Source organism: Felis catus, chromosome B3 (assembly GCF_018350175.1).
Source record: "Felis catus isolate Fca126 chromosome B3, F.catus_Fca126_mat1.0, whole genome shotgun sequence".
Classification (NCBI taxonomy): Eukaryota; Metazoa; Chordata; class Mammalia; order Carnivora; family Felidae; genus Felis; species Felis catus.
The window spans coordinates 42,003,630-42,017,848 of record NC_058373.1 but is presented as its reverse complement, the minus strand read 5'-3'; the positions used below and the strand labels follow the sequence as shown (position 1 = coordinate 42,017,848).

At 44.9% G+C, this 14,219-nt stretch overlaps 1 long non-coding RNA gene across 6 annotated transcripts in view; it reads left to right on the top strand.

Annotated features, from left to right (window-relative positions):
• LOC123385903 overlaps positions 1–14,219 on the top strand; it is a 126,739-nt gene that overhangs the window by 4,273 nt on the left and 108,247 nt on the right. Inside the window, exon 3 of one of the 6 annotated variants that reach the window (XR_006599162.1) lies at positions 11,303–13,968. The exons of the other annotated variants lie outside the window; for them this stretch is intronic. This is a non-coding gene — a long non-coding RNA (uncharacterized LOC123385903). Of the gene's footprint in view, positions 1–11,302; positions 13,969–14,219 lie in introns of those variants that run through there. 6 annotated transcript variants of the gene reach the window in all.

Genomic DNA, 14,219 nt, shown 5'->3' with positions numbered 1-14,219 from the left:
TCGCCAATGCAAACAGCTGAATTCTGGACACAGAATTCCAGACACAGATTTGCAGCCTGCAGTAGGTTCCATTTTCTTTACCGGGGAAAAGTAATGCTTGAGGGAGAAAATGAGCAGAAAGAGGATAATGTGATGTTAACATACAGACAATGAGATGGTCCTGGAATGATAGCATTTTCGTTATTGCCAGACGTTGCGTTTATGTGTGTGTGTGTGTGTGTGTGTGTGTGTGTGTGTGTGTGTGTGTGTTGACTCAGGAAACCTCTTGTTCTTTTATTTGGTCCTCATAAAAATCCTGCAGTTGGTCAAGCCAATGATGGTCTCATTGGGGGATGAGGCCACTGAAGTGCAGAGAACCAGGACCATCCAAGGTCACCAGGCAAAGTCCTTGTAGGATCTAATGGAAACCCAGCCCTTGGCTGCCAGGCCAGGCCCCAGCTCAGGGCACAGCATCACCATTGGGCTCTCGGTGAAGCAGGTGGCCAGGCACCTCCCTGCATGGCTCCATGAGAACTCGAGGGCGATGCACTTAATTCCCCTGTGCTGCCAGCTGCTGGTGAGACAACTTTCCAGACCACACACCTCTTCTGTCTGTGGAGCCCCTGTGGGCATTCTGTTGGGGGCAGCCTGAGAGCAACCATTTCACGTGGCAAGCAAACACTGGGAGCGGACTAAGACTTAAACCATGACTTAGTTCTTTCCCAGATGTCAGACAGCAATTAAAATAAGGCAGGAAGTTGTAAAATAGAGCCATGCCAACTATGCCACGTCAGAAGAACAGGGCCAGGTCCACATGCCGCATGAGACTTCAGTCCCTTGTGTCCTTGGGAAGAATCCTGTGATAAAGAAGCACCGAAGCTGGAAGATGAACGTCAGGAGAGCAGGGGCCTTGCCGGTTTGCTCACGGCTCTATTCCACGTCTGCTGTTGTGCCTGGCCCACAGGAGGCGCACAACGAATGCTTGTAGAATGAATGAATGATGGGCTGCCACTGTTTCTAAACAAGATGAATAAGATTCCCCGGGCGGGTGGACAAGGGGAGCTTTCTCTGTCTAGTGCTCCACCGTCAGAGTCTCATTTAATTCCTCGGATAGAACTCCGAGGTGGGGGAACCTTTGCAGGCAGAGAAGCTGAGGCTCAGTCTTGCTGAAGGTAACACAATAAAATCCCTATCTGGAAGGGCTGGTCATCAACAGCCCGGGTCTGACTGTCTCCAGGCTTCCTGCTCCCCCTAGTGAGCCACACCAACAACCTCAAAGGCCCTTACACGTTCCCGTGTTGACAGCACTGAACCATCTATTCTCTGCAAGGCCGCCGTCTGCACGTCCTGCTAGCTGCAATCCCAGGGGGCCTCTGTGCCCCACGCCAGGGTATCTCAGCTGCAGACAGAAGAGCAGTAACCACAGAGTCACAACGGGGAAGGGAGTGAGGACATGTGTGTGTGTGTGTGTGTGTGGTTTTACATGTCAACTCTGGATTCCAAAGGTCGATGGAAGTGAAATGTCCTTTGTTTGTCAACTCCTACAGCTACAGCCCATAAGTGCTTACACGGCACTTAAAATGCAGTAAACTTGAAAACAGAAATCATGTGGGGGTGCCTGGGGTGGCTCAGCCAGTTAAGGGTCCTACGTCGGCTCGGGTCATGATCTCATGGTTTGTGAGTTCGAGCCTGCGTCAGGCTCTGTGCTGACAGCTCGGAGCCTGGAGCCTGCTTTGGATTCTGTGTTTCCCCCTTTCTCTCTGCCCTTCCCCTGCTCGCACTCTGTCTCTCTCTTTCTCAAAACTAAAGGTTAAAAAAAAGAAAATAGAAGTTATGTAAACTTCATCTTTATATTCATTTTTACTTTAGCCATTACAGTGGCTAATACAATTCCTGGCACATAATAGGTTCTTAACACACATTACTAGTAGGTTGAATTTATTGGGCCCTCCATGTGTATGTACCATGTTAAATAGCAGAAGAGTTTACGAGACAGAATAACCTGACTTTGACCATACAGCAGAATAACAATAATCCTACCGCCTTTCAGCTTTCAAAGTGCCCTTTAACTTATCTTGACCCCAAGGGGTCAAGGCGGACATCAACCCCATGTTAACAGATAAGCTAAAGAAGAGAAATGATATGATCTGGCCAAGGACCCAAGAGGCAGAGCTGAAATCAGACACTGGCTGTCTGTCCTTCTCACCCCACACATTGCCCCACACCCTCCTCTCTCCCACACTGGCACTCCCAGTGCACCTCTGTAGAGACTTATGGGGACATTTAAAAAGAACACCGGAAAGGGGATGCCTGGGTGGCTCAGTCCCTTAAGTATCTGGCTCTTGATTTCTGCTCAGTGAGATCAAGGCCCACGTTGGGCTTTGAACTGACGACATGGAGCCTGTTGGAGATTCTCTCTCCCTCTCTCTCTCTCTGCACCCCCCCCCCCAGTCTCTCTGTCTCTGTCTCTCTCAAAAAAGTAAACAGGAAAGAAAATTTAAAACAAAAAACAAAAGAGCACCGGAAAGAAAGGCTTCACCTAGAGAAGAATTAGAACCTCGGAGAAATTTTTCTTTCTTTCTTTGTAATCAAGAAGCAGTTTGTCGTATAAGCACGGACTATTCCGTAGTGTTGAAAACACTTAACTCCCAAAGACGTGCCTGACGGGAGGAGGCCCTCAGATCTCAGGCTGGTAGGTAGGGAGAGAAGCCACAGCTGTTAATCTGCTGCCCTGCGAGAATGTGAATTGGCAACTCCACAGGGCAGGACGCAAAAGGCTGTCACCCCAGCTAACGTTACTGGGGATGACTTTGATTGCGCAACAGCCCCCCCCCCCCTCCCGCAAGGGTGGCCTGGTCTGGTTCACTCCCAGGTATGTGTGAGCCCCGGCAGATCGCAGATTGGGCCTGCCGCATTGAGTTCCTTCCTAAAATAAACCGGTTCAGATGTAATCCGCAAAGCAGCTGGGAAAAGCAGGCTGGCCCCGCCATTCCCCCAGCACAGAGGGGCAAAGGCTTCCTAGCAGGGGCCTGAAACCCACTCTCGGGCATGAAAGACCTCTGTCCGTCACACCTCCCCAAGGGAGGAGAGCTCCCTAGCCTGGCCGCTTCAGTTGTCTGTACCTCTGTCCCCGGTCACTCCCCTCCCCCACTCCCGCCCGCCGCCCACCCTAGAAAGCACAGGTTTCAATCATTACAAGGATTTGGTAAAATGACCTCATTTTCCTGTGAGCCTGCCAAGTCTTATGCATGTCAAAGAATTGCGGGGCTGAGAATCATTCCAGCAATTATGATGCCCTGTCAAAAAGGGGGGACTTTGGCCAAAGAAAAAGAGGAGGGAGGTGCAGGATGAAGATTTAGAGGAGGTATTGATGGAATAACTCTTGGCATTTATCTCTCCCATGCCACACACACACAGAGAGGCAGAAACAACTGCCCTCTCGCTTTTGTTTCTAGACCCCTGTGCACACATTTCATTCACAGTGCTTCTCCGAGAACTACTGCATAGCCCAGCTTCGGTACAGGCCTACCTCGTTTTACCGCTCTTCGCTTTGTTGTGCTTTGCAGATACTGCGTGTTTTACAGATTGAAAGGGTTTTTGTCGCGGTTTTGTCTAGCACAGATGATACACAATGTTACCTGAGTTTCAGGTGGACAACTTAGGGATTTGACAAATAGATACATGACGGTATGTTCACCCCAAGTGTAGGTACTATCTGTCCCATTACATTACTATTACAATATAATATCATATCCTTATCATTATAATATCACTGACTGTATTATGCTGCGCTTTTATTACTGCAAGTTATTCATTCCATAACTGGAGGCCTGTATGTCCCTCTCCCCTTTACCTATTTGCCCAGGCCCCCACCCTTTCCCCTCTGGCAGCCATCGGTTTGTTCTGATTCTGCTTTTTGTTTGTTTATTCATTTGGCTTTTTTTTTTTTTTTAAGATTCCACCTAGGAATGGAATCATATGGTATTTGTCTTTCTTAGTCTGACTTATTTCACTTGGCATAATACTTTCTAGGTCCATCCATGTGGTCTCAAATGGTACGATCTTATCCTTTTTATGGCTGTGTAATATTCCATTATGTATGTATATACATGTGTGTGTATATCCATACACACACACACACACACACACACACACACACACACACCACATTTTCCTTATCCAATTGTCTATTAATGGACCTTTGGGTTGTTTCCATGTCTTAGCTATTGTAAATAATGCTGCAGTAAACATACAGGTGCATTCATCTTTTCAGTTAGTGTTTTTGTTTTCCCTAGGTAAATACCCAATAGTGGAATTATTAGATCATATGGTATTTCTATTTTTTAGTTTTTTGAGGAAGCTCCATACTGTTTTCCACAGTGACTACCAATTTACATTCCCACCTACAGTGCACGAGGGTTCCTTTTTCTCCACATCCCCACCAACACTTGTTTCTTGTCTTTTTGATTTTAGCCATTCTGATATCTGTGAGGTAATATCTTATTGTGGTTTTGATTAGGATTTCCCTGGTGATTAGTGATACTAAGCATCTTTTCCTGTGTCTATTGGCCATCTGTATGTCTTCTTTGGAAAAATGCCTATTCAGGTCATCTGCCCATTTTTTAATCAGATTGTTTATTGGTGTTGAGTTATATAATTTTTTTTTTACATATTTTGGATGTTAACCCCTTATCAGATACATCATTTGCAAATATCTTCTCCAATTTGGTAGATTATCTTTCCGTTTTGTTGATGGTTTCCTTTGCTGTGCAAACGCTTTTTATTTTGATTTAGTCACAATGTGGTTTTTTGTTTTGTTTTGTTTTTTGCTTTTTGTTTTTTTGGGTTTTTTTTGCTTTTGTTTTTGTTTTGCTTTTGTTTCCCTTGCTTAAGAGACGTATCTAGAAAAATGTTGCTGGGGCGCCTGGGTGGCGCAGTCGTTAAGCGTCCGACTTAAGCCAGGTCACGATCTCGCAGTCCCGGAGTTCGAGCCCCGCGTCAGGCTCTGGGCTGATGGCTCAGAGCTTGGAGCCTGTTTCCGATTCTGTGTCTCCCTCTCTCTCTGCCCCTCCCCCGTTCATGCTCTGTCTCTCTCTGTCCCACGTTGAAAAAAAAATTAAAAAAAAAAATGTTGCTATGGCTGATGTTAGAGAAATTACTGCCTGTGTTCTCCTCTAGTATTTGTATGATTTCAGGTTTCATATTTAGGTCTTTAATCCATTTTGAGTTCATTTTTGTGTATGGTGTAAGAGAGTAGTCCACTTTTATTCTTTTGCATGTAACTGTTCAGTTTTCCCAGAACCATTTATTGAAAAGCCTTTCTTTTTTCCCATTGTATATTCTTGCTTCCTTTATTGTAGATTAATTGACCATATAAATGTGGGTTTATTTCTGGAGTCTCTATTCTCTTCTATATTTTTAATGTTTATTTGTTCATTTTTGAGAGACAAAGAGGGTGATCCTTAGGTTTGAGATGAGTCTTCTGGAGGTGCATATAGCTGGGTCTTGATTTTTCATCCTGTCTACAACTATATCTTTTGATTGGAGCATGTAAACCATATATACTTAAAGTAATTATTGATAGGAATGTACTTAATGCCTTTTAAAAAATTTGTTTTCTAGTTGTTTTTGTACTTCTTTGTTCCTTATTCTCTTTCTCTCTTTCTTTATTTTCAATGAGTGTCTATAGTGTTTTGGTTGGCTTTCTTTCTCTTTATTTTTTGTGTATCTATCATAGGTTTTGGGTTTGTGGTTACTATAAGGTTCATATATAGCATCCGAATTAAATAGCATTCCATATTAATTTAATGGTCATTTAAGTTCAAGTACATTCTAAAAAGAAAAAATCTTCTCTCTTTTTCTTTTTCCCCTCTCTTCCCTTTTTTACTCTCTTCTATATATTTTATGGATATACTGTCACATTTTACATCTTATTATTCATATTTTTCTTATGTCTAATTGTGGCCATTTTTTCCACTTAAAGAAGTCCCTTTAAGATTTTTTTAAGGCTGGTTTAGTGCTGATAAGTTCCTTTCTCTTTTGTTTGTCTGGGAAACTCTTTATCACTTCTTCAAATCTGAATAACCATGCTGGATAGATTATTCTTGGTTATAGTTTTGTTTTGTTTTGTTTTGCTTTGCTTTTCCTTTCAGCACTTTGAATAGATCATGCCATTCCCTTCTGGCTTACAAAGTTTCTCTTGAAAAACCAGCTGATTGGGGCGCCTGGGTGGCTTAGTTGGTTAAGTGCCTGACTTCAGCTCAGGTCATGATCTCACGGTTTGTGGGTTTGAGCCCCACGTTGGGTTCTGTACTGACAGCTCAGAGCCTGGAAACCACTTCAGATTCTGTGTCTCCCTCTCTCTCTGCACCTCCCCAACTCATACTCGGTCTTTCTCTCTCTCAAAAATAAATATTAAAGGGGCGCCTGGGTGGCGCAGTCGGTTAAGCGTCCGACTTCAGCCAGGTCACGATCTCGCGGTCTGTGAGTTCGGGCCCCGCGTCGGGCTCTGGGCTGATGGCTCGGAGCCTGGAGCCTGTTTCCGATTCTGTGTCTCCCTCTCTCTCTGCCCCTCCCCCGTTCATGCTCTGTCTCTGTCTGTCCCAAAAATAAATAAACGTTGAAAGAAAAATTTAAAAAATAAATAAATAAATAAATAAATAAAATAAAATAAATATTAAAAAAAAATTTTAATTATCTGAAAGCCTTATAGATTTTCCTTTGTGTGCAACTTTTTGTTTCTCTCTTGCTGCTTTTAAGAGTCTCTCTTTATCTTGGGGCACCTGGGTGACTTAGTCAGTTGAGCATCTGACTTCAGCCCAGGTCATCATGATCTTACAGTCCAGAGTTCAAGCCCTGCATCAGGCTCTTTGCTGTCAGCACAGAACCCACTTCAGATCCTCTGTCCCCCCTTTCTCTCTGCCCCTTACCCTCTCGCATTTGCTCCCTTTCTCTCAAAAATAAAAAATAAAACACTAAAAAAAAAAGAGTCTCTCTTTATCTTTAACCTTGACACGTTTTTAATTAAAAACTTTTAGTGTTTATTTTTGAGAGACAGAGAGAAAGAGAGAGAGAGACACAGAGTGTGAGCAAGGGAGGGTCAGAGAGAGAGAGGGAGACACAGAATCTGAAGCAGGCTCCAGGCTCTGAGCTGTCAACACAGAGCCCAACGTGGGGCTCGAACCCACAAACCGTGAGATCATGACTTGAGCCGAAGTCAGACGCTTAACTGACTGAGCCACCCAGGTGCCCCTAACCTTGACATTTTAATTATAATGTGCTGTGGTGTGGACCTCCTTAGGTTCATCTTGTTGGGAACTCTCGGTGTTTCTTGGACTTGGATGTTTATCTCCTTCCCTAGGTTAGGGACGTTTTCAGTTATCTTTCTTCAAATAAGGTTTCTACACTTTTCTCCCTCCTCCCCCTCCTCCCCCTCCTCCCCCTCCTCCCCCTCCTCCCCCTCCTCCCCCTCCTCCTCCTCCTCCCCCTCCTCCCCCCTTCCCCCTATGTATATAATGTGAATGCTTGTTCTCTTAATATTGTCCAAGAGGTCTCTTAATCTATCCTCATTTAAAATATTTATTTTCTCTTTTTGCTCTTCAGCTGTGTGCTTTCCATTACTGTGTCCTCGGGATCACTAATGCACTTCTCTGCATCCTCCGACCCACTATTGATTTCCTAGTGTGTTTTTGATTTCAGTTATTGCATTCTTCAACTCTGATTGGTTCTTTCTAACATATTCTATCTCTTTATTGAAGGTCTCACTGAGTTCTTCCACTCTTTACTCCAGCCCAGTGAGTATCTTTATGATCATTACTTTAAATTCTTTATCAGACATGTTGCTAATCTGTTTCATTTAGTTCTTTTTCTGAGGTTTTTTTTTTTTTTCTCATTCTTTCTTTTGGAGCATATTCCTCTGTCTCCTCATTTTGCTTGACTTTCTGTGTTTGTTTCCACAGAGTAGGCAAAATGCCTACTTCTCCTAAAGTTGAAGAAGTGGTCTTGTGTGTGGTGTCCCCTGTGCAGCTTTGTGTCCCTGGTGACTCTTGCTGGCTGATTAGAACCATGGCTGTATATGCTAGTTACGCTTTTAAACCGTGGCATGTTTCTGTCTCTCTTGCCATTCTCGGTATCTTTAGTTGCTCAGTGGCTGTTCGGTCAGCCCTCAGTTCTCTTTCAGGAGAAATTGTTCTATTTTGAAAGGTTTGTCCCATGGTGGGGGTGAGTTCAGAGTCTTCCTACATCACCATCGTCAGCTGGAACTCTACACACTGGAGCTTTTATGGCAATCTTGTGTCGAGTAACTCTCTTGGTACCTTTTTTCTTTTCTTTCTTTTTTTTTTTTAATTTTTTTAATGTTTGTTTATTTTTGAGAGAGAGGGAGAGATAGAGTGTGAGCCGGGGAGGTACAGAGAAAGAGGGAGACACAGAATCCAAAGAGGGCTCTAGGCTCTGAGCTGTCGGCACAGAGCCCAACATGGGGCTTGAACTGGCGAACCGTGAGATCATGACCTGAGCCAAAGTTGGATGCTTAACCGACTGAGCCAGCCAGGCGCCCCTCTTTTCTTTCAATAGGAGTATAGTTGACATACAATGTTATATTAGTTTCAGGTGTGCAACATAGTTATTTGACAATTCTGTACATTACGAGAAATGCTCACCACGTGAGTGTAGTTACCATCTGTCACCATATAATGTTATTAAAATATTATTGACTATATTCCCTATGCTGAAATTTTTATCCCCATGACTTACTTCCTTTATAACTGGAAGTTTGTGCTTCTTAATCCCCTTCACCTACTTTGCTCATCCCCCCCCCCCTTCCCTGCTGGCAACCACAAGTTGGTTCTCTGTATTTATGATTTTCCAACAGCACTTTCCCACTTCATGTCCCTGTCAGTTTGGTAATTCTCACAATATTTCAAACCTTGTCATCATTATTATATTTGTTATGGTGATGTGTGATCAGTGATTATGACCTGCTGAAAGCTCAGATGGTGGTTAGCATTTTCTAGCAATAAAGTATTTTTAAGTTAAGGTATGTACGGGTTTTTTTTCTTTTTAGACACAATGCCCTTGCACACTTAATTAGTGTAAACATAGCTTTTATATGCCCAGGGAAACCAAAAACTTTAATGGTCTCCCTTTATTGCGATATTTGCTCCATTGCAGTGGTCTGGAACCAAACCCACAATATCTCTACGTTAAGCCCGTACCCATCATTCACAGGTCCGGAGGTCTGCATGACCGGAACTTGGAGCTATGAGTAGACAGCCAACACAGTCACATCCAGTGACCTTAGTCTTACCTCATTGTACTAGCAACTGTGATCCTACCCTGACCCCAACCCCCTGGACCCCTCTTTACCCAAGACTGTCCCGCTGAGCACAGATACCGTAACAATATTTCTTATTCATTTTGGAGGTCACAACATGTCACATAACGCGTCTTCGTCTCTACCACAACCCAGGTTTTTGCCTGCATGTCTTATAGATTTTGCTCTACTAACCCAGATCTCTCTGTGTCACCGGGTCTGACTCCGCCGCTACAGCAGAGGTTGCAGCAGGAGGCTGGGTCCCGCCTAACTGAGCCACAAATGTTTCTCCCCAACACACAAATCCTGATTTTCTTCCTCCTATACACTGTCCGTTTGGCTTCCCTCCATGCATAATGCGTAGATGCTTACCCTCAGTGGAGGAAGATGGATGGTGAAATGTAAGAACCCTCTGGAAGACCAGGAGCATGTATCTAGCGGCCATGGTGTTTTGCTCCAGATGAACTTGAGACAGAAGGGATTTTTTTTTTTTTTTTTTTTTGCAGTTTGTGCCTGAAACAGGCAATATTGCATTATTTAAGCAGTCCCTATTTTGAACTAGTCCCTAGCTTAAAGTCTTTGAATATATTTTCCTACCAAATATATTTCTTATCCAACCCTATAGGATAGAAAATTATTACTCCCATTCTACAGATTAGAAAAATGGAGGCTCAGAACAATTCGGGAACTTGCCTAAAGGCACACAGTCAGTAAGGGAGGAAGGAAACAACTCCAGATCCTCTGGCTCTAGAGTCCAGGCCCCTTCCATCCTGTAGGTTTCAAGCTACCGCCTTCCCTTGCACACCTGTGGAGCCAGACACAGACCTGTGGGACCACAGACCCCCCTCAGCCCTGCTTCTCTGGTGAAGTGGTTCATATCTCAACCGGGCCTGATTATCAACAGCTCAGAGTAGGGGGTGACAGACCATGTGACTCCCTAGTGAGAGGCTCAGTACCAAGCTGCCTCTCCAGGCTAATGGATAGGAAAGAGCCGATTGGACAGGGTGAGGAAGGTGGGATTCTCCGTGGAGAGAAAGAAAACTGAGTGATGGAGGTCAAGAGGCAGGAACACTGCTCCCGGGCCTACCACAGAAGGATCCACACCTGCGAGTGCCCCAGTAAGACAGTCAGGGTCTCATCCTACTCTGGGCCTGGCCCCCTCCCTTCCCTCAGCCTGTCCTGGGTCTACACCATGCCTTCTGCTCCTTTTCCTCCAAGAGACACCGGGAACAGGCAGGAGCCATGACAGATTGGCTGCCACCTAGGCCAGGCCCCGCTGGTCCCAACACAAGCTTTTCTGTGCCTCTGTTGTCTGTCATTCAGGGATGTCTGACATACCACCCTCTTTCCCTACTGCTCTGGCCCCCCTGACCTTTCAAGACCATGGTTGCCAAAGTCCTCTTTCAGGCGCTCAGTGTCTGAGGTGATCGTTCATTTTACTCCCCTACCGTCGTGTTCTTTATATTATCGTTTACTGTTGTTATTCTTTAAAGCACTTCGCGATCCTAAAAGACCTATTGCTGAGACCCCCAAGTAGAGCGAGGAAACCGATTGTATTATTCTTTAGACTCCTAATGTCTTCAAGCTGAGTGACTCCTCAGATGTCATTTCCCACAGGAGGGAACTGAACCCAGAGAACTGGCTGGCTTTCTAAGGGCCCCGCAGTGTGTTCATAGCAACTCAGGACCTGTGATGGGAAATTGTCAGAAATAATTTCTGTTAAACAATGTTCATAAAATACTTAGCACTGCTCCTGCCCCTGACTTCTCTGTGGGATCAGGCGTCATGGGGCGGTCACCAAAGCATTCACCCTTGGCAGACGACAGAGCTAGGTTTGGGCTCCACCTCTTTATTGACTATAGGCAGGCCCACCACCAACATTTTCAGGACCCAGCGAAGGGCCCAGATGAAGGCCCCAGGCCATATACCTCAGTACTAAAGAGTTATAAAATATACATATAGCAAACTATTAAAAATAGGATTTTTTTTTCCTCCAACCTTGACAAATAGACCTTCATAGTGACCTGGAAGACCACCTTTGATTGAGAATTCCCAGACTACTTGGAATTCTGCTCTGACGTGATAGAATGAGAAGACCCAGCCTCGAGCTCCGACCCTCTCTGTCGCCTGACCCTCCCTTCTCTTCCCACCCTCTCCCGCTCAGCGCTGTCGTGCATCATGAGAAGCCTCACGTGTATGTGTGCAGACAACTAGCTCACACGGCCCTTTCAGCATCACCTCCTTGGTCACCCTGGGGCCTGGGATTACACATCAACATCCCAGCACCCACTCAGGAGAATGAACCCAGGAAAGAGGCCTCTGTGGTCCTTGAAAGAAGGCGGGGCCGTCTGGACAGAGAATTCCAGGGTTCCAGGTACCTGGAGCATCGTCCACTGTGGGGGGAGGCACACATCTCTTGCCCCTGGAACTTTTTACTTCATGGAGAGCATTATGGTCAGAGTAAGACCAAAGCAAAGCCTTCTAGAGCATGAGGCCCGCAGCGGGGGCCCCACTTGCCTAGGGGAAGGGGGACTGGCCATGTGATTTTAGGCAAGCATTTATTCCTTTGCCCATAAAAATAGGGATACTATTAACCTACCTTGCAGGGTGGCTTTGAGGATCAAGTGAAACACTTTATATAAAAAACTTAGCACAGAGTAGGTGTTCAGTTTCCTCTTCCTTTCTACCAACCCCCCCCCCTCCCCGCACCCCCATCCTCACCCCCTTTCTTTTCTCTGTAAGGCCCAACAGGACTGGGCTCAGCACAGCTGACCGCAGCCGCCCTGGGAAGGGCTCACTGTCCCCCTTTTCTGCAGGAGAGCTGTGACAGGCCACTCTGAGTTCTTTGTCCATTTAAAAAGCAGTCTTGGGTTTTTCTGATGTTAAGTAAGGGGAGATACTGCGGTTCACAGAGTGGGTTAGAAACCTCATATTACTCTCTGGCTTGCTAATGAGAAGCTTGAAAAAGTCCTTTGGGTCCTGACCAAAAACTCTTGGCTTTTCCTTGGCAGAAACTTGATTTCCTGTGAGATGTCAGAACTTGCCCCTGAGCATAACTCACAGAGGTTTACATTTCGTTCTATCTGGCTTGGAAATGGACGAGAGACGCTTCCTTTGTGTTGCCCTCCTCAGAAATGCACACCTCTGTGTAACTTGCTCTCTGTCGGCTTAGGCCTGAGGGTGTGTTGAGGGATTCAAGACACTGTCAAGTTCAGATTTCTTTTGAAGACTTGCCTTTCTCCAAAAAATCCCTTTCAGGAAAAGCCTTGGCGTCTCATCTTTGCTCCCTGTGACTTAAGCCTGCCTTTGTGAATGCTGTTGCTGCATAGACAGAGAAGTTTGGCCTTATTCCTAAAAGCTGGAGCCTGGGCCAGGGGTCAAGCCCCCACTGTCTTGTGTCCCTACCACCAGCCCACATCTTACCTGGAGTTTCTGAGATCGGGTCTCTTCGAGAGATCCACTGTCTTTGGTGTTAACGAAATTTTCCAAATCTTCTCTTATGCATCTGGTTTTTAAGGAATGAAGTTCAACCTTCAGTCACTCAAATTCGTCCACTCTTCAGTTTTACATTGTTAGGGATCAGGAAGAGAGAGCCAGGATTTCTCTGCTTTGGGAGAAGTGGCCAGAAAATTAATAAAACACTTATGTTGCGTCCCTTACACGAAATGTTTTCTGTGGGTTAGATTAGTGCACGTTACCCCCCCACCCCCGAACGTTTACCCAGTCTGTATTTGCGTTCCCATATCAAAATGTACTTTCCTTGGAGCTGTACGTGACATGACCGATTTATGATCATTTCCATCTTGATTCCATTCATTTGGCAAATATTTATTGAGCACATCCTATGAGGAAGGCACTGTGTTAGGTACTATGACTGATAGATTTATGAGCCATGATCTCTGCTCTCCACTTTAAAACCCGTCTTGGCTTAGTTATTCTTTCTCTTGAGCTGTTTTGTCTTTCCCATGTGTGTCTGAAGTCAGTGATTCTTTCCTGGAAGCAGAACTGTGTCTGTGCAGTTCTTTGTACATTTGAATAAGAAAGGATTCACGTAGCAGGTACTCTGTACCCAGCCCCAAGCCCCCAGCACCATAGAGATACAAAGCAGATGAAGTCATGAGCCACTCCTCAATGATGTAGCTGCAAAGACAATTATACAGCATTAGAAGACAAATGCCCAGATACAAACAAATAATAAATTTTGTAGTCAGGTGATTTTTTACATTTTGATCACCCAAATTCAAATATGACAATTAGATTATCTACTAATCCTTTTTCTTTTAAGTTTATTTGTTTTGAGAGAGTGCACACAAGCAGGGGAGGGGCAGGGAAGAGAGGGAGAGAGAGGGAGAGAGAGAGAATCCCAAGCACGTGCTGACAGCATGGAGCCTAATGCAGGGCTCGATCCCACAAACTGTGAGATCATGGCCTGAGAGGAAATCAAGAGTCAGTTGCTCAATCGACTGAGCCAAGCAGGGACCTCTCCACTAATGCTTAGCATACACATATCCTAAAACTCAGCGATTCTAGTCCTAAATATGTATCCAGTCGAGCTGTGTACTTGTATTCATCAAAAGACACCTAAAAGAATTTCATGACAGCGTTCTTTAGAAAAGCTTTGCACTACTGGAAAGCAGTGTGGAAGTTCCTCAGAAAATTAAAAATAGACCTACCCTATGACCCAGCAATAGCACTGCTAGGAATTTATCCAAGGGATACAGGAGTACTGACGCATAGGGGCACTTGTACCCCAATGTTTATAGCAGCACTCTCAACAATAGCCAAATTATGGAAAGAGCCTAAATGTCCATCAACTGATGAATGGATAAAGAAATTGTGGTTTATATACACAATGGAATACTACGTGGCAATGAGAAAAAATGAAATATGGCCTTTTGTAGCAATGTGGTTGGAACTGGAGAGTGTG